This window comes from Astatotilapia calliptera, chromosome 2 (genome assembly GCF_900246225.1).
Source record: "Astatotilapia calliptera chromosome 2, fAstCal1.2, whole genome shotgun sequence".
Lineage (NCBI taxonomy): Eukaryota > Metazoa > Chordata > Actinopteri > Cichliformes > Cichlidae > Astatotilapia > Astatotilapia calliptera.
In genome coordinates, this window is record NC_039303.1 from 5,055,787 (window position 1) to 5,079,817 (window position 24,031).

General features: G+C 38.9%; 1 long non-coding RNA gene across 2 annotated transcripts in view; it reads right to left on the bottom strand.

Moving 5' to 3' along the window:
* Window positions 1-7,646: 7,646 nt before the first annotated feature.
* The window catches only part of LOC113030704 (uncharacterized), a 64,725-nt gene continuing 48,340 nt past the window's right edge, over window positions 7,647-24,031 (bottom strand). For both annotated transcript variants that reach the window (XR_003273637.1, XR_003273636.1), the window contains exon 3: window positions 7,647-7,755. This is a non-coding gene — a long non-coding RNA (uncharacterized LOC113030704). The remainder of the gene's footprint in view (window positions 7,756-24,031) is intronic.

Genomic DNA, 24,031 nt, shown 5'->3' on the forward strand with positions numbered 1-24,031 from the left:
ACAGCTCGGTGAGAGATTAAATTGCAGTTATTGTGAAGATTATGTTAAATAGTGAATCACAGCATAAGCATCAATTTATTTACTTGGAAAAGGAGAAACCTAATCACAATTTCATGCTCAAATATTAGAGGCACACAAAGAGTTCATATTATGTGGTCTTCCAGCACAGGTGCCTTGGCTGAATACACTGTTAGGATGGGACCAGCCTGAAAAATCATAACAACATTTGGCAAATAAAATGCATTTGCAGTTTAAAGCCACAAAAAAATTCACTGATGTTCTTTCTGAACATTGTGATACTGAGGAAGATAGTTAAATGGCCTGTAACATGCAAAAAGCAGCTGAAACATTTTTCCTACCTCAGATCCAAAGTCTGAAGTGAGTGGTAAAACCTAGGTTGATGACCTAATATATGTGATGAAATACTGTCTAATACTCCAGTTACTGTAATGTACTTTTGATCTTGAACAATCTGAATGAACAGTGATACTTGTGTCAGTGCCACTCTCAACAAAACTGACAATGGCATAAAAAAAAAAAATTTTCTTAGTCAGTTGTTCTGGAATCTAATACAACACAGCCAAAGTTTCCAATATAAATTTTATAAATAATAATGTGCCAAGCTACTGCTGTAATTACTTTTAATCTCCAGCTGCAATGCCAAACCTATTGGCACCTATTGCATAGAATGCCAATAGTGGAGAATAATTAATCATTTAGAAGCATGAATGAAAAAAGAAACAAGGTAACAGGAGCCTAAATTTGTGGACCATCTGGTATTCTGAAATTCATGAAAACAACCCCAGCAAAACACAGATATAGAAAAACCACATATGAATCACACATTATGCACAAAAAAAGCCATGACAGATGTGAAAATGAACAGGACAGAAGAGGGTGATGCTGGAACTGGTAGTAAGGGTTTGCCTTGCATTATTATAGTCAAATCAATATGGGAACTCAATTCCATCATCTTCTGGATCTATGAACATGTGTAAAGAGGGAATTTCTACACACAAAATCTCTTTATAACAAGTCTCGGAGAATGACAGAGGTTATCCACTGAAATTCTAATGTTACAAGGAAGAAATTAGATATTGCAACATTTCTACAACCACTGATCCTGATATTTATGGACAAGTTAAACTCAGGACTACATGCAACAAATATTAACTTTTAAAACTGACAAATTAAAATTTGAAAGGGTCTCTTTTTTTCAAAAATCAATTCAAATACATATACTTGCTTGACTAAAATTAATAGATAATTTTGTGCATGGATGTAATGATAATGCTGCAATTAACACAACAATAACAAAGCACTTATGTTCTTTAGAACTCCTTTCTTCACACATACAAAAACAAAAAGAGCAAGTTTGCACAAAATTAGCTGATGATTAAGACATCTAATTTTTGACATCTAAATAGTGTTTACTGTCAGTGTGATTTTTTTTTTTTACATGACAGAAAGGGCTTATGACATCTATAAACTTTCCACAGAAAATAATAAAAAGTGAAAATGAGGTAAATTACCCAGGTGTTTTCTTGTAGAAATCCTGGAAAAGAAAAGTGTTCATGCATTTTCAGTAATCCACATCACAGAGTGAATTGTATTTACTCACAAGAACAAGCCATAACAGAATAGCAGAACAAGGTGTTCTCTCAAATTTATTCCTGAGTGTTGGAGAAAATGTGAAATGTATTTATGTTTGAAACTTCATACTTTTCCCCCCATAGGACATGTATTGTCAGGGTTTGAAAAACCTCAAAATTTGTCTCTTGAACTTTTCTCCCAGAGAAATTTTTCATGTAATGCATGCAGTCCCCAGTCTTTCACAGTGTACACAGCATGATTCAGCAGACTCAAGGTAAGGCTCTGACTGTGAGAAAAATGATAATGGTGTTGATTTACAGACAAGGGAAGGAAAAACATGCAGCGCTGTAGTGAAAGAAAAATTACTTTGACATGAAGACCTTGTGCTGTCATTCAAACTCTGCTATTGGACAGTTTGTATAACCAGGGGTTAAAGCGGGATTTGGAAGATAGTGGGGAAATCTTAAGATCGGGTGTAGATGTGCAATGTAGGGAAAAGAATGAATTAGAGGAAAGTCACATGGTAACTTGTTTTGTGAGCTCCAGTAGATTTTTCTACAGGTCAGATTATCACAAGCTGTGATGAGCTGACCTGTGCTGCTGCTCTTTGAAGATTTAGCCAACTGAATCCAACAAGATGTAAGTAGATCTTTAATGAACTATCATGACTGATCCCCCCCCAGACACTATAAAAGTTAGACTTGATGAGTGGAGTGAATCTAATCACCAGCCGGGCCTAAAATATAAATTTATGTCTACTGTCCTTGATAACTCAAGACGTTTCACAAAAACATAATTCAGCAAAACATCATATATTGGTCCAATATATGAGCTAAAAACTTTCATAGGACATTTCCAATTTATAGAACTTCACTTGCTGAACAGCCCTTACATTTGAAATAATCTCTCATCCTCTGCTCCTGCCCTGCCTTCATTATATCTTACAGTATTGATCAGTGTTCCTCGACGGTTTTGTCTCTTCCTGGGAACTGTACTACCTAGCTGACACATTCTGTATGTCTGGTCATATCTGGAGACTTTTTACCACCTAAAAAAAGTGTTACTCCATTTACACGTGTTCCTTTTCCATAGCACTACCTAGATGCTGTCTGCAATGTTATTTACATCAGTAGTGATGCTAAAAAGGAAAAAAAAAGGAATGTGTTGAAGGTGTAAGCAGGCAATGGGATGGCATTATTTTCTTATTACTAAGCAAGTATCTCTGTGCCATCTCTGGAAGGAATGTCAGGCTGCAGTACATGAAAAATTCACTTATTTAATGGTAGTCTGCCGATCAGCTTTAGCTGTTCATAAATACACTGTTTGAAAGTAATGTTTTATATACTTATCATTTTAAGTGTATAAATACTGATATTTCACATACATACAAAAACTCAAAACCCTTAAACCACACAATACTGGAACACAAACATAGGTTCATTAAGTATTCGGTTTAACTGCTTGTTGTGTGTTCTTTCACTGAATTGTCCAATCAAGGAACTGTAGAGGTATAATTTGTAACAAAAAAGCAGTCACATGTACACAGATAGTTCCAGATGTGCTGTCACACTGAGGCTATAAAAAGATTTTTGATTCATGATGTCAACCCAATGGTAGTCGGAGTTGCACTAATGAAATATGAAAGCAGTGGTTTATGCTGAATCTGCCACTGTTGGGATGCTTCTTCTTTTCCATCTTTACCCTTTTTGTTTGTGTGTTTGCTTATTTATTTTTGTGATCATTTATTTGTATGGTTCACAATAAATGCTCCTTCCGTACGAACTGAGTGTACTTATGCAAAATATTAAACATCCTATCAAAAGACAATGCTTTTCATTCTAGTATGTTTTTTTTAATTATAGCCTAAAGACATCCAATTGAAATGTAAGCTAGACTCAAAAACAGGTTTTAATAAGATACCTTGCAGACAGAGCTCCTAATAATTAACGAAATCTACAGATCATTAAAGTACTGATCAGTTTTATTTAAATGGAACACTTCTGCTACTACTGAAATATATCTCGAGGCAACTGGTTGGCCGCCAACCAGGAATTTATAGGCTCTGGAACAGCTTACTTTAGGTGATTATCACACAGTTAAACAAAAAGTTTGCTCATTGACTCTATGATCACTGGGTAATAGGGATTAATGGGTAACTGAGAAGCCTCAGATTAGTTCATTTGCTACTTTTTGAATGAAAAAGAAAGTACAAAGGTCTCTGTCCAGCAGATAGACTGTGAATGAACTCTCTCTGTGACTGTGTTTAGATCTCAGGGGAACTGTCCAAGGTCCTGAACAGAAAACAATACAGAGCAGAGCTGTCCACAGTGCTGACTGTGTTTCACTGCTTTTGCTTTGTAACATTAGTCAGAACAGACAACTCCACTGACACATCACCGTTTGAGATAGTCCTCACCCACCTTTGTTTGTCTGCCACATCCCACTCACCATACCAGTCAAACTGTGTTTTGACAAGGGTGTATAGAGAATGTTTTGCAAAATCCATCACTCTAGCACCCCCCCCCCCCCCCCCCCCCTTAATCAAACCAATTCATGAAATTCTATTAAATGTCAGAGAAAATCTGTACCATTACAATGGCATTCTGATAATGTGTCATTATGATGTCATGTCATGTACTAAGGTAGCAGTGACTGCAGAAGCTGTACAGAGTTATCCTGTTAACCGAAGCAGTTCCTTGTCCAGATGTATAGCCCTATAAGCATGAACAAAACATTCATCCAATTTCCACAACTAAAAATCAAACTGTAAATATGTTCCAGGTTCTTTACAAATTCATATTTCTAAAGCTACCGCACCTTCTATGGACATGCTCACTGACTGTAAACTTAGCATGAGGTTAAAGAGTTACAGTGGAATGTCTCCACAATGTTGTGATTTGAAAACTCCTCTGTTACACATTTACACTACAGTATATGTGTTTAAGAGTGGCTCTGCATACATGGACACATCGTCTTTTGAACAGTTTTACCACAGACACAAGATGCTGAAGAGATAGAAATTATTAATATATTATCAATATAAATATATATATTACTGCTACTACAGTGATGTAGTAGTAGTTACAGCAGTGATAGCTGTACATGGTATAACAGTAACTGAATGATAAACATATCTGTATTTACAAATGACATACTAACAAATCATGTTGGGTTACAAATGTTAGATTGATCCTAGATGACTTCATTCTTCATTAGGTATGGTTTGCTCATGCAATAAATAAATTATTACTCATGCAAAGCAAAGAAAAAAAAGATTCACATCCACGCATTCATAAACACAGATAATATAGAAACTATTATGATGTGTTTAAGTCTTTTAAGTTGGCATTTTGTGTGTCAAATTAAGTGTTCTTGTTTATTCTAAAGGCAGTACTAAAAAGGCAAAAAGAAAGTTTTGAAATATATTGAAATGTATTCTAATGCCAATGTATTGCACTGATGTACAAGCTCAGCTATCTAGCACATGTAGTACACACTATAGAGTAATACTGCTTTATGGAGAAAAAAAAAAACCTGATGCATTTCATTTTACACCACCTTCCTTTTCTATTCCTGTTATGATAATTTTCCGGGTGCTCTAGTTTGTCAAAGGTAGACTGAATGGCAACCAGTCTCTACAATGATGAGAGCAGTAGCTCTCTGCAACCTCACGGTAATAATTTTTACAGCCTTTGCTTAATTAAAATGTCACATCCACTGTAGCAATATACAACAGAGTTCTGTGCAAATTAAAAAAAAAAATAGGCTGGCAGATGTGGCCTTAATGGCTTAATCATGCCTTTAAGTTCATTCTAGTAAAGTGTAGCCACAGATGAATATTGTTTTATCTCTCATATCCATGAGTAATGCCTAAAAACTATTTCATGTGTAAATTTAGAGACAGCTGCACTAGGAATGTTAAAACATCAAAATCTGACAAGTCAGAGAATCGAGCATTTCTGTGTGGTAGCCAGTGGGTAAACATACTCATTAATCCCAGGAAAAATTACAAGCCAATCCATTGAACTCACTTCACAGCTGCAACCACACAGTATGACAATTTCACTTAAATACTTAACTGAAATTGGATGTAACATTTAGTGTTACATTTAAACCTGTGGTAAATTTATATGATCTATATTATTCTATATTACTGTCTGAGTGTCTACAGTATATTACGTTTAAATCTCTACCCTACATAATTTTAGCAGGATTACCAAGATTGACAAACACATTATTTTCTTAAGATGTATACAAATGTATATGTGGATGTTTCCTGCGCTTTGTCCTACTAGAATTTACTGAGGATATTGTACTAGAAGGAATTGCAAAGAAAGGATTCTAAATATGTTATGCTCAAGTTTAATACTAAATCCAATGTGGACTCTTAACTGGTGTATAAATTTATATTGTATATATTTGGAGAGGCACATGAACACTTGTACAATTGTAATATTGTAAACCAAATATATATTTACATATGCAAGTAATAAATGAAAAATATCCAAAAAAGAAAAAAAGGGCTAATAACCAGTTTATTTTTTTACACTAATATGTAAGTAGCAGATATTGTAGGAAGAAAATACAGCACTTTAATCTCTTACCTGATGTAAGCCTTTCCCTTGACTTATCTCTCAAACATATAGATCTGAATAGGTGATCTCAACAATTGTTTCCAAAAGCAAACAGCTTATTCAGTGTTCAGAACTGTAAACACACCGTTCTTTATTGCCTTAGTTCCCGAACTCTGCATGAGATTTTCATGTAGTATTCTAGATTGTTCTGCCTAAAGTATGTTTATCTTACCTCTTTGCCACTACCATCTTTTTTCTGCCTGAAAGTCTAATACTGAGAATGAATGCAGAAAGACTAAATTAAGGGACCCAATTTGAAGCAGAACCACTTCACTGATAAGCTGTACCAGTGATCTGTGAGAGCACTCAGGGTCTGCTACATTATGACAATACAGAGGAATAAAGCAGATGAAAGAGAATAGTCTGGCAAGAGCAGAAATCAGACGGGCAGAAGGAGGAAAAAACAATCTAAAGTCTAATTGTGTTATGCCTCACGGCTGCAAGGGAGTACGGAGGGACATATTTTCTTTCCTCACGTCGTTCAGCACAGTCCTTCCCCTTCACATTAATTTCCAACCAGTTCCATTTTTTTTCTTAGTGCATCTATTGAAAAAGTGACATCAAAGACAAATGGTAACCCCCCCCCCCCCCCCCCCCCCCAAAAAAAAAAAAAAAAAAATACACTGGATCTGACCAGAATCATACAGCACTTGCATTTGAGGCTATGCAGACTGCTAGATGTGGTGGATACCCACAGAGTCATTCCCTGCAGAAGCAGTATTATTAATATGTCATATTTTATATCTTGACCATATACTATATATACCATATACTTATTGAGGTAAGTCTTGTGTTGAAAGTACACAGGCATTTCCATAAACTGGACTATCTCATCATTTTGGATTCAAATCTAGAATCCTGTTTGGCTTAAATCTTAAATTAAGTTAAATAACCAATACCAGTACAAAATGCTTGTAAAGGAAACTGAAATTTTCCAATCAATTCCACTAATGCAAATGCAATTCTTTAAATTATGTAAAACTACTTAGCAATGATGATTTCCTTTCCTTTTAACGTCTTATGTAATGGCAGTGGGTTACCATGACTGCAAACACATTTGGTGAGGCAAATTAAAACTATTATGTCCACTATTCTATATTTATAAATAAAAAATGGAATCTCAGGGAGAAGCAATCCCTCGCATTTTAAGGACCGTTAAATAATGGTGGTGCAGAGTCAGATCAATCTCACATAGATCAGTGCTGATCGTCATCAATTTGTTGTTCAAATGTAACTAAAACCACACATGCACCATGAAAGCTGCTGAAAATTGATTTTAAGTGTAAGCTGGGGATAGCAAACATGTTAATTATCTGTGATATATTATAAAATATTATATTACATATTATATTATAAAATAAAAATGTTTTTTTTATATCAAAATTCACAATTACAGAAAGACATGGATTTATAGTGACATACCTTGTTAGCTTCCCAATATCAAATGTCCATAAGCTGTTGTAGAAGCACAGAAACCCAGTGGAAAACGTGTAGTGTGACTCTATGCACGGGTCACTTACTCCAGGGTCTGAAATAAAACAAAAGAAACACAAATCAGAGCAGACATGGTGAAAGAGCTCACGACTTCAACGAGTCAGCATCCACAAATGCCCAGCGATCCAGGATAAACACACTTGAAGAAACGTCACTCCAAGGAAGTACATTAGCTACCACACCCGCATGGTAGCCAAGAAAAGACTAGTATGACATACGCACAATATCTTTCTCCTTGCCTGGTCAACTTGATCTTTTTTCTTCCTAAACAGCTGCCAAAGAATGCCTCATTACGCCATCATTTCAGCTGGAGAAGACAAGTGAGTAGCATTTGCAGAGCGCATGCAATTCAGTTTTGCAGCCTCAGATAGTGAATGTGCCCTTACTTGACTGTACAATGTTAAAATGCACATCAGCAACAGTTTTAAGATAACTCCACACTAGAAGAGCTGACTTTTTGTCACTCTATTTCACAGAAAGGCAGGGAGCCAAATATTTACTATTTTCTGTACTGTCTATTTAATCTGCAGTTGTCATTGCTTCATTGGTCATGAATGGCTGAAAGCAGCAAGCTTAGTTAATGATAATACTCCAAAATTAGTCATGTTTTTTAATGGCCAATATAATATGTAAAACTATAGTTGACAAACTATAGTTGATAATCATGTTGCTAGGCAACCCAGAGTTGCAGTAGTGGTTTTAGCTTAATTTCTATGGGGTCAAAATGACCTCCTCAGTGGTTCTAGGTAGAAATGGTTAATGTTTTGATCTCATACCATGAAATTAAATATTTGATGAATAATACCCTTTTAGGAAAATTGAGGAAATATGATTTTATGGCATTTTGATCTAACAGAGCCACAGAAATTCTAAAATGCCAACATGGTCAAAATTACCCCCTTGGCAGTTCCAGTGCTAAAGACTGAACTAGTATAACGAAGGGGAAATATCTTGCTGACAATCACTCTTTTTTCTTTATTAAATGGAAGAAATGTACAATATGAAGCGGTTAAGAAGTGAAAACAATATATCTAACCATGTTCATTAATGCATCCACTGGATAATAACAGATTATGAAACAGTGAAAGATAAAACATTTAGGGCTCAATGACCTTGATGCTAGGTGGAAATCACATACCATTCGAGTTCAGCAGCACTTGCTTAGTGATTCCACTTGCTAAGCCACATTTGAGATATCTAAATAGGCCATATCTATTATGACGAAGTTTTTAGGTTAATATTACCTCTAACATAGTTCCCTTGGCTGCTGACACTTAAGGAGTGCTCACCTCTTCCACTGACATACCAGCGCTGCTATTTTCATCCCACCCACTGAACAGCCTAATCCACTGTTGAAGGATTTGTGTGCTGTGGTACAAAGCAATTGTGCTGTGGCGAAATGTGTGTGGCTTAATTGGAGCAAAGACTTAATGAGGGCCCTTCGAGGATTATGATCTCTGGTTTAGAAATGGCCCAGGTAGCAAAAGACACGGTCAAAAGGATCAGCTCACAGCTTTCAAAGTGGAGTGACTGTACTGAACCGAAACTGTGCCAGCAGAAGTGAAAGTTGTTTTTATGTTTTGTTTTGTTTTTTAAATTGTTGTTGTAATTGTTTTTTTTCTCCCCATTTGTTTGTTTGATGTATTTGTGGGGAAGTTCTTGGAGAGAAGTGAACTAATGGGGAATTATCCATGGAAAATATGACTGGAGGAAAGTAATGGAGTGTTTTCTATTCGACTTTGGTGCAATATGAATAATTTGAACTTAAACAGCTCTAAATAAATATCTTTTTAAGTTCCTCGTTTATTATTTATCATATTAGTCTAATGGCATGTAACATGGGGATAAATACTTTTTTCTACAGGTTTAATTATTTTATTATCTAAAATTGTTCTAATTCGAGAAACATACACTTTTGGCTGATTTGGATATGCTGCCACTATAGTATACAGACAAAGCAGACCCTTCACTAGCTCTACAAGCAGTTTATTTCTTCAAGGAACCCATCTCCACCTGACAGCCAAAGATCAGATATGACTGACCAAGATAAACGTTAGGCTCTAAAGTCAGATCAATTCAATCTAGCAACTGTCCTCGCCAGGAACAAAAGGCCACACTGTCAACAAGGCTCAACTCACCTCAGTCTTTTTGTCCTTGTTACGTAAATAATAGCTTGCTTTTCAAAGATGATAAACTATCTTTCCCAAACCATAAATTGATGGCTATTTAATTTATATGCTTTTTGCTGCTGCATGATGTCTTTTCCTTCCAGTGAAGCCCCACAGCTACAAGTGGAACGAAATCAAACGTTCAATCACTTGCTTGTTTCCTTAAACCTACCCAGTTTATCATTGCTCCCCTGCTGAATTTATCTCCTTGGTTCACTTGTTCATCTGGCATGAGTTATTTCAAATTTCTATTTTGTAGATTTCAAAGTCTGAAGTCAGCCAGATTCGAGAGCAGTCATCATCAGTTACGCTGTTAATCAGCTCAAGCCACATTTTTTTCTTAATGTAAGCAGCCACAAAGGACAAGTCCAAGATTGCACATTGAACTGAGCTGATGACATAAATGTGCCAAATGAGGCTTTTAGGTATAGTACTATTGTGCAAATCTCAATTACATTGCACACACAACAAGAACACTAGTGACAAAGATTTCTGGTCTTCTCTCCACATTGTGTCCAAATGTACATTTGATGGTTAAACATATGTACTGGCATTGACTATAATCATATCAAATTTTCCTATTATTATTTTTTTCATAATACGCACAGTAGCTACAGCTCACTCACTTGTGTCACGTGATACTATGTTTCCTACATACAACTTCAAAAATCAAGGCAAATGTTGTAACTCTTTGATATTATTAACGCAAACGAAAACAAGTTTCCTTTTACAGAATGTATGATTAATTTAATACTTGAAACTGTCTTTTTATAGTGTTACTTTTGAGGACTATTAAAGAGCTGATTATAGTGAAAACTCCTTAGAGGTTTAATACAAACTCTGCATCTAGTTTGTGTTTTGTTTGCTTTACTGCATCATAAATGATGTACATTACCTCAAAAATCCAGAGAGTACCTTTTCTAATAACTAATGCAATGTAAATTACAAATACATTAGTTGAAGTTAACATACAGCACAGATCACTTAATTTTAGACACTAAATTAAAGTATGGCTGCTTAAAAACATGTCATGAGCATTTCTTCATTGATTAATCAACTTCAAGCAAAGAGCAGTAAACATAAAAAAAAATCAATCAAATCAATATCTAGTGTGTCCACGTTTTACCTTGCATAGGTTTTTCAGTTATTCCAAGTGACGTTGAGAGCATGCTGAGACTGGACTGAAGAATAATCAGTGAAAAATAATTTACATTAAATGCATTTTAAAAGGAATGCATTTGCATTGCCAATAATAGATGATACTGTTAGTTAGTGTTTATAATAAAAAGCCAATGGAAATTATAACAGTTGACGTTTTGCAACTTAATTGGACATTGCAGAGCGGCTATATGTTCATATTGCCACTTTATAAAAGGTGGTAACCTCTGGTCTCATTTTTATCTGTGTGCACAAGTGTACATAAAAAAGGAATCAAAAGGAAAGGTTTGTAAGGAAAGCATCAGTATTTTAAAACCTAAACAGACAGAGATAAGATGAAGGAAATTTACCAGCTTTAAAAAAAAATGTATTTAAAGAAGGGAGGAAAATATCCTGCTAAAAAATTGTGTATGTGTCCCTTTGGCCCCATGCTGAGAGATCAGTGTCCACCCCAGTGTAATGCTGCCAGCGTCTTCCCAAAACAAATGTTTATTGCATGACTGCTTGCAGTACACAGTGCCTGACTCAGACTCCTACAGTTTCTCAACCTTGGGACGTTTTTTATGAGGTCACTTCTGAACAATTTGCAGTGAGACAACCAAAGATAGCGTGAACCTACTCTCTTGTATAGTCATTCTTTTTCATCTCATGATTCAATAGCTTGCAGAACCAGTAGAATTCACTTGAGGTAATAATTTTTGTATGCCTTTATCAGTCTTTTGCAACATAGTGAAATAATTTTGGCCCACTCTCCTTTACAACTTTACTTCAGTAAAGTAAAGACTCTATAATATTACAAAGTGAATATTAAAAAGTATTAAAAAGACAACCCTATAGCAAAGCACCAGTCAACAGTGGGAAGGGAAAAAGATCCCTTTAAACAGGAAGTATGTAGGGACTGGTTGTACACCAATTTTCTTTTGTCCCCCAACAGCAAAAGACATGACGGGACCTCTCAGGAGGCCTTGCTGGCACCAAGTGGCAATTGAGGAAACAGAGCTCTTCGGCATGCCAGGCAGGATGCCAGCAGCAGTGAAGATGGAGGCTTTCAGGCGCCTTGGTTGGTAATGGAAGAGGCGATGGGACTCCTCTGGAGGCTTTGGAGGAGGCCAGCAATGAAGAAGATGGAAGCCCTCTAGAAGACAGAGTGACAAGGCAGGGTGGGATACCAGCAGCTGAGGTGGAGCTCATCTGATCGAGCAGGAGGCCAGTGATAACGAAGCAAGTGGGATCCCTGTGGTGGTTGTAACAGCATCGAAGGGGACCCTCTAGAAGCCAACAACTGCACTGAAAGAGAATCTCTGGAGTCCAGCGGTGAAGGTGATGGAATACCATGGGAGGCTTATCTGAGAACTGACAACAGCAACAAGAACCCTTCAATGACTTGGCAGGAATCTGGCAATAATTGAGCAGGCAGCATCCTTCAGGAGGCTTGGTCTTCTTGGCATGTGGAGACAAACTTGAACTCTTGGGCTCAGGCGACACAGGACCCACTAGCCTGGGCTCAGCCCACTGGCTTGACCTCAGCTCACAAGGGACTCATTGGATTAAGCTCAGGCAACACAGGACGCACTGACTCAGGGTCATGCTACTGGGGCCGCATGACAGGGTATGTCATGCGGCCCCAGGCTAGGGCTGCTAAGTAGGACATGCAGATGATGCACAATGCACACAATGTGAAGGAGCTGGGGTTGAGCAAGGCACACGCCGTCCAAGGGCTGTACAAGGGAGCAACATAGTCAGGAGCCTTGCTTCCTTTTGGAAGCTGGATCCACTCCTCCTTCCTATAACCCCACCAACGATAAGGCTGGGCCTGATGAAGAGCTGACAAGGCTACAGAGCAGCATTGCCTCTGACAGGCCAGCATCAAAGTTTGAAGACCCAGTCTAAAGTCCTTTGGCTGGTGAATCTTTCTCTGCTGCTGAGCTCCACGTTTCATGCCATTTTGTGGTTTTGTGATTGGAAAGCTGGTGAGAAGATGGTGTGCTGCTGCATCCACCACAAGAAGCTGGTTTGCAGCTGCAGTAAATGCAAAGAATTGTGAAAAAGAAAGAGCCAGTTCACAGGCATGCAGGCTTGAAATCTCAGGCAACTGAAGCAATCAGGCTTCAGGGATTTTCCTAAATTATGGCATTCAACACGGTCTGTGGTTTAGTTGTCATTCTCTTAGGGGATGGCTGTGAGGCAGGCAGGATGTAGACCCAAATGCAGGACTATAGAAACTCAACTCAAACATTGAGCTTTAATGTGGATTAGACTTTAGACTTTACAACTTTACTCTTGTTTTTGAATTGAAAATAACTAATAGACAATATCTAAAAAACAAAACTAAAGCACTGAACCCTAGGACCATGACAGTGCCATGCATGTTATATTTAATCGGTTAATAAAAAAAAGATTAATCATATTTAAAATTGAAGTAGGAATGTGGTCTAAAAGGTAAATTCATGGAATAAAGAATCAATTTTTTGGTTCATGCATTTACATGTGTCACATATAATAAATTAAAGTATTATATTTGCATTGTGTCCCACTGCGTGTGATTACACACAGTGGGACACAATTTCTAAATCTCTGAATTGCTTTTGTTTAATTACTTGCAGACATGTAATGACTGGGAGGTGATTTAAAACTGTTGGCCAGAAGTCCTCACATCCTGTCACACTAAGCCAGAGATGACATGAGACTCAGTGAGCCCTGATGTGATAGCACATGCCACCAAATCCACAGCTAATTGGACACTTCCTTCACAACAGCCCTTTGGTAAACAGCAGAAAGCAAATAACAAGCCTAAGACAAGGTTCCAGAATGAACAAGAGGAAATAACTCAGATAACAAAACCAAAAGCAGATGTGCTGTCCTCCGCATTATATTGTGTTTAGAACAGCAGCTTGTCTTTGACTGTATAATCCTTACCATTCTGCTTAACTATTAGCTTTCCCGTGCTCAACAGCTTGTATCTTAGCCCAGTTTGTCTGGTTTGGAAATGTTAAGCAGAACCATGCCGGTTGCATTCTTTATTCCAAATGGACATTTGTGTGTAGAAAATGGTCAGCAGCCAGGTACTGAGGAGGGATCGCACATGATCAAAAAGGATTTCATGGAAGCAGATTGAGCAAAAAAAAAAAAGACTTATGGAAATATCACAGTGCATTGTGCTGGATGCCTCAATGCTCATGAGCCACTTCACATGAGGTTTTTTTCAATGCTGGAAGATTTGGAAGGATTTAGCAATGCATCCAGAAGTTCAGCAGAAATAGTTTGTGCTGAATTGCTGAGGGCTGAAATCCAGGTGAGTAGTTGGCTTACGATTCAAGTGCCTCAAATGGTGGTAAATGAAGTGATTATTTGTTTATATATTTTAATTGTTTCTCTGCCATAATATTGGATAACACTCCATTCACTACAAAGTGTAGTGAAGTGGAGTTCATGTATCCGATTACAGATCAAAATCAGCTTTCAGTAGTATGTAGTACAACAAAAGTATTGTGAATTTAAAACTAACAATTCAATTTGAATCAATTTTATTTATACAGCACGAAATCACAACAACAGTTGCCTCAACGTGCTTTATTGTTGGCAGACCCTACAATAATAGATAGAGAGAAAAACCCAACAATCATATGACCCCCTATGAGCAAGCAGTTTGACAACAGTGGGAAGGAAAAACTCCCTTTTAACAGGAAGAAACCTCCGGCAGAGCCAGACTCAGGGAGGGGCGGGCCCATCTGCCGTGACTGGTTGGGGTGAGAGAAGGAAGACAAAAGACATGCTGTGGAAGAAAGCCGGAGATTAATAACAAGTATGATTCAGTGCAGAGAGATCTATTAACACATAGTGAGTGAGAAAGGTGACTGAAGAAGAAAATCATGGGAATCCCCCAGCAGCCTACACCTATTGCAGCATAACTAAGGGAGGATTCAGGGCCACCTGATTCAGCCCTAACTATATGCTTGAACAAAAACGAAAGTTTTTGCCCTAATCTTAAAAGTAGAGTAGAGTAGTGCCTGTCTCCCAAATCCAAACTGGAAGCTGGTTCCACAGAAGAGGGCCCTGAAAACTGAAGGCTCTCCCTCCCATTCTACTTTTAAATACTCTAGGAACAACAAGTAATCCTACAGTTAGAGAGTGAAGTGCTCTAATAGTACTATAAGGTCATTAAGATAAGATGGGGCCTGATTACAATTAAAAACAAAAAACATCCATTTCAGTGTTAATAGAAATACAAAAATTTGTGGTAACAGAAATCATCAAAAGCACCCGATCTTACAACAAATCAAATGGTGTAAAGAAGACATAAGCATGTTTTTTGTCTCTCATCATGCTTCTCCACGTCATCATTAGAGTTATAATGCTTTGAGACATAACCAAAAGCATGCAGGCAGACAAACCTCATGAACACAAACTCAACAAAAGGCAGAATGAAGAAGTCAGATGCAAACGTCTTGTTTACTAATAACTCTATGAGAATGTGATGATCAAAATAAGAAGGAAAAGTAAAAACACTAGGAGCTTACATCTAAAATGAACAAATATCAATGTTTATACACAAATTCCCTATTTAAGCATCCTATGTATTCTACATTACAAGATTTGATGTAATAATACAGTGATGATTCAGTATTTGCTAATGTCATGTATATAGTACCCAGGTATGATATAAAAAGCTTGTCATATGCTTGACACCTACTAGTTACAATTGTTAAAAAAATACACTAACAATGCTTATAGTTCATTTGATATGAAGTATCAACATTTAAAAACTGTTTAAATGTGGTGTTGTAAAAACTGTACAAACACCACCAAGTGCGGCACATTTCCTTACTCTTAAATCCCCCAAATTATTATCTAAAATATACAGAACACTTTCTAAATTAGATGAATCAATATCCCTTCCTATTGCAAAGTGGGAAGCAGATCTATCAGTCAGTTTAGACCAAAACTTCTGGTCTCAGGTATGCTTAAAAACCTTTAAATTGATTAAAAATCCCAGTCTGCAATTAATACAATACAAAATACTACATAGAGTGCACTATACAGGTCATCGGATGTTCAAGATGGGCTTTACATCTTCCAACAACTGCTCACACTGTCAAGGCAATACACCAGACAATTACATTCACGCTCTTTGTTTCTGTCCACCAGTGCAGAAGTTTTGGCGCGAGATATGTGAAGACTTATCAAAGTGTCTGAAATGTAACATTCCAACTTCCCCCTTAGTGTGTTTGTTGGGCAGCTTAGATAATGTCACTTCAGAAAAGAATATAGCCCATATGGTTTTCACTGCCCTATGCATAGCCAAGAAAACAGTCCTCATGAACTGGAAAAATAAAAATAATCTTAATTCTAACCAATATAGAAATTATCTATTAGATTACATTAGTCTCGATACAGCCTCTGCCACCACATCAGATCAATCGCTCTGGGCTCCTTTGATCAGCTCCATCACCTAGTGGGGGTGGGGGGGTCATAGTTTGGTCCCGCCTTCACTGTTGTGATTGGTGTGGGGGTAGGGACAGGCTTAGGGCGTCGGGGGGTTCCCCGGAGGCATATTCCTTGGGGGGCTCAACCCGGGGTAGCGGTCATGTCCGGTTGGGGGCTCTTTTGGCTCTCGGGTGACTGTTTCCTCGTGGCTGCTGGCAGCGGGGCTAGGGGAGGGTCTGTGCTGACGGACGTGGGTTACTGACCTGGTAGCCTGTCTGCCCCTGGGTGGGTCCGGGATGGGCGTGAGGTTCTGGGGGCGCTCCGTCTCTGGGCTGGGGCCCTGGCCGGGCCTCGGGGCCTTGGGTCCTGGTTTGTGTGTTGCTGGGGTTGTGGGTGGGTGGGTGCATGGGGGCCCATCCCTGGCGCAGGGTGCCGCCGGTGCGTCGAGCCACCTGGGGGGCTCTTCAACTGGTGGGGGAGATTGTCACACCTAGCAGGAGCTTTCCTCTCCCCAGGAACTCTCTGCAGGAGGGGGAGATACAGGAGAGGTGGAGGAAGATCTCAGCCTGGGCGTCTATTCTCTCATGTAGTCTGGAAGATGAGTGGATGGTGGGGTGGGTGCAGTTTTCTCTGTGGTGGGGTTGGGTGGACTGTCCCGGGCTCTGTGGGGCCGGGGGGCGCTGCTGCGCTGGGCCCCAGTCTGGATGGGCTTGGGCCCCCTTCCCCTGGCGGGTCGCGGAGTATGGGAGTGCCTACTGGGGTCAGCGGGGGAGCTGGCCCCAGGGAGGGGTCACCTGCCCCTCCCTTCCTTCCCTCCCCATCTCCAGCTGCCTCCCTTCTCCCGCTCCACCACAACCACCCACACATGCAGGGCCTTGGAGTAGGGGTATGTCACCAGGGTGCAGAGGAGGCTACCCCCCTCTGTCCCCTTCTGGCTGCCTCTGCCTCAATTTTATCCCACAACTTAGACATTCACATTACTCACACTCTCATTACACATACATATAGGCTCTTGGGGGTGGGCACGATACACGGAGTCCAAATTACCATCAGGGTGTACACCCCACCCCTGGCGTCGTTGCCCACCTCTCAATTTTGAATACACGTAGACATTGAGGGCTAGCAGGAGGGACTATGCGCTTACCTGCTGCTCTCTGGCAGGTAGCTCCATGCCCTCCTGGGTTTTAATTGCACCTTAGAACACACATGCATCAACACTACAATGAGCGGGTGGAGGGAGGTTTGGAGTCTTCTCTCACCCCCGTTCTCTGCGGCCTATGTGTGGAGTAAGTGCATATAAGAGCATGAGGGTGGGAATGGATGTTTGTGTCTGTGTGTGCCTGTATGTCTGTGTCTATATCTCAGGTTGGGTATCAGACACCACCTCTCTGGGGACATCTCAGGCCCTCCAAGGTTTGGAGGCCTATCTCCACCCACCACCACTTCCCCTGGCAGTGGCGGACTCCCTCAGATATCGGTGCGTTGGTGGTTCTTTGTGCGTTGGTGGTTCTTTGTGTCTGGGGGTGGGCATCCGGGTACACACCGGCTCACTCCTTGGCGACTGCTTATCAGGGCCTGGAGCCTGGAGCCCGCTCGGGCCACTTCGGAGGTGGGGTGCCCCCGACCTCTCGGCCTGGGGCTCGGTCACTCAGGTACAGCTGGCTGCCAGCGGAGCTCACGGGCGCGTCACTGCAACTCCCCCTGGCTTCTGCTCCGCGGCTGCTGAGTGAGCCCTCATCTGGGACTCTCCTCAGCTCTTACTGGGACAGTGGCGCGGCTGCCCCTCTGTTGGTCTTCCTTGGTTTCTTGTGTTCTGGGGGCCTCTGGATGTCTGGAATTTTGATCTCCTCCATACCTGCTTCATACCCTGGAGGACGGGGCTGTGGCTCCCCACACTCCCTAGCAGATCGTTACATGGAGAAACCTTTGGAATGCAAGCATGCTGGTCCACACAGGTATGCACACAGGTGTACACACGGGTATTCACAGACGCGGACTACAGCTTTCTTGGCTGCTGCCTCAAAGCACATTGTGCGCTGTCTATCTTGCGTGCTGCACAATATCGTTTATTACTTAGTATCTACTGATATTTACTGCTAGCTAGTTTATTGTGATGGTGCCGTTTTTTTATTATGTTGCTCTTTGTTGTTTGCTTTCTCTTCTGTTTTTTTTCTCCATACAGGTGACCCAGGTGGTTTTTTTTTTTGTTGTTGTTTTTTTTTTTTTTTCTTTCTTCCCCCCCTTCTCACCGTCTCTTCTCCCCTTTGGTTTTCTTTCTCTCCTTCTCTTTCTTTCATTCTTTCTCCCTGTCCTATCCCCCAGTCATGTCTGTCCCGTTTGTAGGAACTGAAAATAAAATAAATTCATAATTATAATAAAGGTCAATCAAATGGACCAATATGGCAAGGCCATGATGATCCACTTGGTAAAATAAATCCACTTGGCATCTTTCTTGGCCTTAAGATAACAATTCTGATGGCTAAAGATCCAAACGGGACACAAAAAAAAAACAAACAAAAAAAAACTGTTGGCACTCGAGTGTTTATGTTTGTGTTGAGAGTATTGCACCCCATATGGGGAGCACATATTTGAGGAAACTGACCAAAATGAAAAGACCAACCAATGTAAAAAGAAATAATGTACCAGTGCTTTTATTCTGTTGTTTCTCAAGCATTTTCTATCAACTAAGAGCTAGTCTTGTGAAAATTTAATTTCATGGGTGACAATGAAACAGATGGAGTGTTCATTTCTGGACAATTAGAATGCCTTATTTTAAGAAAGAAATCTGTCTCGAAATGACACAAGAATTTATCCTGTACTACTGACTATGGTATTGTTTTATGACAAGCAATTGCTGCTGTTACAAAAGAAAAATCCTAAACATGTTCAACATGGCATGTTGCATGTATGCCTGGGTCATTGTGCCTCATATAGCAATGAGTTGCTCTTGATTTGTGTGCCCTAGGAAATGTCTGCTGCTTCAACTTTACCCATCTGGTTCACCCACAAACAATTAAGCATGTCTATGATCATCATGTTTCACACAAATGCCTACCATTTATGCAGCACTTTGTCTTCTGGAATCCACAGTTTAGTTAACTGAGTCCTGAGTCCTTTTTTCCCCTGTATAATTCCATTTTTCAGGAAAAAAAGGACTCATGCCTATGGACTGAGCATTTGCACTTTTGCATCAAAAGACCTTTGAAAAGAACAGTTTATAATATCCACTATGGGGGAAAAAAAATGAGAAGATGGAGGTAGTGTTCCTAGATCAAGTTTAAATATTGAATTTTCAAAAACATTAGAGAGAGAGAGATAAAGAGAGAGAAAGGTAGATAGATATAGATATATATAAAGAGAGAGAGACAGAGAGTAAATTTTACATCCAAAAAATCTTTTACATCCAAGCTCCTTAGACTTATAATGAAAACAATGACAAAGATAGAGGTCATATAATTTGCTTTTTTAACAGTGCAGGATAATCATGGCCTTTCTGCAGCATCAGCTGTCGAAAAGGACAGTCCAATCAAACCATCACTGCTCAAACAGTCATCTCATAGATAAAAATCTCTTTGTTGTTAGCAGAAATGTCAGACGTTATCGGCATCCTTTTTAATTGATTTCTCTCTGCCTTCCATGTAGACAGGTACTTTTTGGCTACACTCTCAGTACAGTGTGGTTGTTGCCATCAAAGACAGCTGACAGTGAGACCCAAGGTTGTGCATCTGTAAGTTAACAAGATAGAGAAGAAATCCATTGGCCCATGTCTGTTAAATTTATTTAAAGTCCCTTTTTCCCCCCCAGTTTCCTTCGTCCAGGAAATCAATTGGCTTATCACCACAAGCAATGAGGTTTGCTTTGGCTGATAAGAGAAACAGTTGACTGTGGAGTCCTAATTCCAACATTTTGACTTTCATAGTGTAACTCTTTTATATCCCACAACAAATTCATAAGTTTTATTGTGGGACCGTGATAACGTGAATAATATGGTGCTTGTTTTCCACAAAAGCTATGAACTACATTAAAAAAAAGAAAGTCAAACAATTGGCATTTCATTCAAGTTCTGATTTAAAATGAAAGTGAAACTGAAAGTAAAACGCTTATTTAAAATGGTCTTCATTTGGTGCGCTGAAAGTAGTTTTGCAGCTTTTTTCTTTATTGTAAATTGCATTTTAACAATATATCATCTTAAAACTATGTTCAGCAGTGACTAAACAACTGTCACTATACAATCATTTTAATAATCTTTTAATGTGTGCATTCTCTTCCTTGTTAACTACTGGATGTCAACATTTTTTATTTTATTTAACAAGACTGAATTTAGATGCTGACCTTTTAGATTTTAAGTGTCTATTTTTCAAATATCAAGCTATGAACACTGGTGAATTTATTACTAATGTTTACCGCTTGTGCTGTTACACAGTGATTTCCCAACATATACATCTTGCATTTACCACTAGTGGGTTAAAATGAATAGTTATTGCATGTGGCACTTCACATTTATAGAACAATAATGCAGCATTAACAGCCCACATGCCAGCAACACATTCTGGTGCATACAAGTGTCAGAGAATGGACAACACATTTGAAGGAGGCCGGTCTCTACTGTTGTTTGTGTTGTGTACATTTGACATAATGAAAGAGAATGAAAGAAATTAAATAATATCCCAGTAAAATAAAAGTACTTGCAATGGCTTGCAAGAAAGACTGACATTGCACTCCTGTAAACAACTATAAGCTTCTGTTTCTGAGAGAATCGAAACAAAGCATTTACATCAGAGGATATTTGTATAAAGCTTAGCCACGCTCAACTTTTCCCCCAGTGTCAATGGTGCCTTTTAAATCTCTGCAGCTTAGCAGGCAGTGCCAAGCCTCGACAGTAGGTCCCTTCATAATGACTAGCTGCCTATTGCTGTCCTAGTTTTTAAACTTATATGTCTGAATAGCTGGAAATGTAATAACCAGCCACACAGTCAATATTGTTGCTGCTTGCTTGTTTAATTAGTGATATTACTTCCTTCTCCCACTGCCCACATCTAAACACATAGAATAACCTCAGTTTCCATCCTGCTTTCTCCAACGTCTATTTGATTTGCTCAGTCTTCACCCTGCCAAGGCATTGCATCAGGAAATGGTGTAGGCCCCACTGACAAGAACTTGACACTTGGTGAATCAATAGAGGATTGAATCTTCACTGCACCAAAAGTCAAACTACATCGTAAATCAATGGCTGGGAACTACTAACGGGAGAAACATCCTCCTATTTTGATTTTTATGTTTTTGTTATTTTCCATTGTGTACAATGCCATTATATAAAAGTTCTATGAGAAATAGGCTTACTCATTGTATGTCTGATTTACAAGTATTCTTGTTTCTGCAGTTCTTTGTGAATAAATTTAAGACAATTTACCTGCAGCTTTCTAACAACCTTTATTCATATACAAATTAATTAAACTGCATTGTAATTGTATTAATTAAATAAGTGTAAATAATTGTATTATATATTTACATACTACTGTTTCAGATGTTCTTCTTCAAAACGTAAATATTTCCATCCCAATAGCAAATGTATTTCTTTAGCAAGGGATTTGGCTGAGAGAAATAGTCATGTCTTAAGCCTGAATCTTCTTCAGTGATATAAAACAGTAAAGCAAATGAACTCATGAACTTAATTTTTGTCCTGATTATGTCCTGAGGTTCAATTTTGATAGTTATTCTTTACTGGTAGTAATATATTGTGACCCATGTGAATCCTGAATTCAACAACAATTATTATTTGGAGTTATACTTTGTTTTTCATCAGGAAATAAATGCATAAATGAACAGGTAAATCATATTGGAGATTATGTATCGGAATATCAGGAGCGGGACCACGCCTCCAAACGCACTCCTTCCGGTTGTCATCTATGTAGGTTCCCCCCAGTTCTGCAAGCTGTTCAGTCTCATTTACGTGCCTCACCCTCCCTCCTTGTTCTCAATTCTTTACCTTCTTCACTTCTATTTAGTACACAGGGATCTGCCAGGCCCGGGAGCCGTCGCCAGTCCCCTTTGAGGCCTTCCCCAGACCGCAGCTCAATTCATGTTCAAGCATCACCTTTACCTACTAAAATGCTGTCAAACCTAAAATGAGGACGAGGGCCCAGCTAGTGAAAAATATTAAATGCCCCAACCGTGATCCTCCATTTTATGATAGTAATTTTTCATATTTAAGGGCTACTTTTCTTTTTTATAAATATAAAAATAGAAAAAATAGAAACAAAAACTTTGGGTAAAATGTCAGTACTTAAATGTAAAAGTAAATGTGAGAGACTGAGCTTTTTAAAAACTGAGCTGCACAATCAATAGCCACCCTGACCAGTTAAATGCTCTGGATTGTAATGAATGTCAAAGGTGAGTGTACAAACAATCCAACACATTGACACCTGTTCCAGTGTTCCAGCTTGTAACGTTTTGCTACTCTGTACGTGTGTGGCCTTTTGCCATGCTAACCATTAGACCTTCGCACAAATCATTAGCAAGGGTGTTGTGAAGACCAGTGATAGAATCTATAATCTTGGTCCCTTTATCTGGCTACCCAGTTTAATGGCCGGGCAGGTGTTAATGATGATTGAGACTAAGGCTGGTTCTGATCAGACGCAATGAGTTGAGTGTAATGGACTGAAAAGCTTGCTTTGGAACAAAAGTAAATTATGGCCCTCACAATCAATAGTAATAGTCAAGTCAATAGGGCTTTGCTCCAGTTCTCATTGAAATAAGGAGCAAACCAACAAATTCTTCCTCCTCATAATCCTTAACTTTTTTATGATAGATAGATAGATGGATGGATGGATGGATGGATGGGAGTCTAGTATAACATAACATAAATTTGTGGTTGCCTTTCCATATTTAAAATTGAATCTAAAATTAATTAATTGAATTTAAAATTCAATTGTTTTTATGATAGATAGATAGAGAGAGAGAGAAAGAGAGAGAGAGAGATAGAGAGTCAATTTTACATACAAGAAAACCCTTTTAATGAAAATACAATGAGAAAAGAAAGAGGACATATAAATTGCTTTTGCAGGGTAATCGCAGCCTCCCTGCACCATCAGCTGCTGAAAAGGACAGCACAATCAAATCATCACAATCGAATATTCATCTCATAGCTGCTCTTATTTTCCTCCTTGCAAATTCTGTACATGTCCTGATTCGTTCATCAGCTTCTCACAGTACTCTTTCTGTCTTCACACACTCTCTCTTCACTCATTTGTACATTTCTATCTCTTTCCTTGATCACCCTAAGCTGCTGCACATCCTTTCCAGCTCGATCATCAGATCTTTTTGTCCTTCCTCAGTGTTTCACATACGCTTACAATAAGCTTTAATCTTTGCTTTTGTTCTATGCCTAGCCTCCCAGTTTTTTGTCTCACTGACTATACCACTGTTTCTTTGCTTTTTGAATACTTTCTTATGCTTGCTCATTTCACCACTAAATCTCCTTAAGGGAATATACATGATGTGCATATAAATAAGGGGCATTGTGAGGGTATACACTGAAACAAACATTTTATCATTTGTTCC